Genomic DNA, 1,431 nt, shown 5'->3' on the forward strand with positions numbered 1-1,431 from the left:
CCGTGGCGTGAGGCTGGTGTGAACTTTCCCTGAGGTTGTTGTTCTTTAACTCTTCAGGTACTTAACGGAAAAAAGAGGTTTTTGTAAAGAAATATTCAGCTTAACTTTATCTGATAAAACATCGAACTTAATCAAAATGTATCTGAAAAGGAAAAAAATGCAGAAAAGACATTTTTGACAACAACACAACAAAAGTTTTTTTTACATTTTATTTTATTTCTTGTATTATCCTATTCATTTAATGAAGTTAATTTAAATCATGGTAGGTGAGGTCACACACCCATACACACACACACACACACACACCATTAATTATGGTTGTCAAACAAACAACAATCATTAATAAATATATCCTAATTGTACTTCCTTGTTTAACACTGTGTCGGAACCAAATCATTATGAAATATTACTACGATAGAATACACATAGTATTCAGAGAAAAAAAAATTAAAAAAACACAATAGATAATACTGGAGCCCCTGAACACGTGTCAAACTCAAGGCCCACGGGCCAAACGTGGCCCACCAGGTCCTTTTGTTTGGCCATGTAACGTCCACGTAATGTAAGGTTTTTTAAACCTCATAAATTAAACGGGTTTTTTTGTTAGTAATTACAGATCAAACCTGCACCGCCGACAAAAAAGAAAAGTGACCAAGTAACCCCAGCGCCCTCCCGTGGCGAACGAATACACCAACACGTGTAATGCACTTTATTGAAAATGCACAGGCCGCGGCGTTTGAGTCTAGTTTCAGCCTCCACCTCTTGTGAAACATGACCGCCATCTAGTGGTTTGAATAAGTCAATAACTCATTGTACGACGAGGCCATCTAGTGGTTTGAATAAGTCAATACGACTCTTCGTCCTACGACGAGTACGAGGGATTAAAATTAAATTATAACATATTAATTGACAAACAATTTTATAATATAAAGAATAAAACTGCACTAAAACGTGTCAAAGTTTACAAAAAAAATAAATTGGGAAGTTTCTACGATTAGTAAACCTAATAGGCATTTAGTAATATTACCCATAAACAGTACACATGGTGGTATCCAGTCGTCTCTTGCTATCTGCACCTGGGAGAGACCTTTGTTCAACCTCACCTTGGTGCATTGTCCTGCTGTTATATATGACCTCTGACCTCTGGAGGTTTCTTCTACCATGACCCCACATTGGTAGCAGACGCTGAATAAACCTATAAGGCAGTGGTTTGATGCAAGTAAATTATCTGCAAGTCCGACCTTTGCCCTAACTCCAATCTGCCACGGAGAAAAGTTGCATTGGCATAGACATCCAGTGTAAAAACAACTGTGGAGACCCCTGGGAGGTAGGTAGGTAGGTAGGTAGGTAAGTAGATAAGTAGGTGGGTAGGTAAGTGGGTAGGTGAGTAGGTAGGTTGGTAAGTAGGTAGGTAAGTAGGTAGGTAGGTAG

This window comes from Cynoglossus semilaevis, chromosome 10 (assembly GCF_000523025.1).
Source record: "Cynoglossus semilaevis isolate Cse_v1.0 chromosome 10, Cse_v1.0, whole genome shotgun sequence".
In the NCBI taxonomy this organism is placed as follows: domain Eukaryota; kingdom Metazoa; phylum Chordata; class Actinopteri; order Pleuronectiformes; family Cynoglossidae; genus Cynoglossus; species Cynoglossus semilaevis.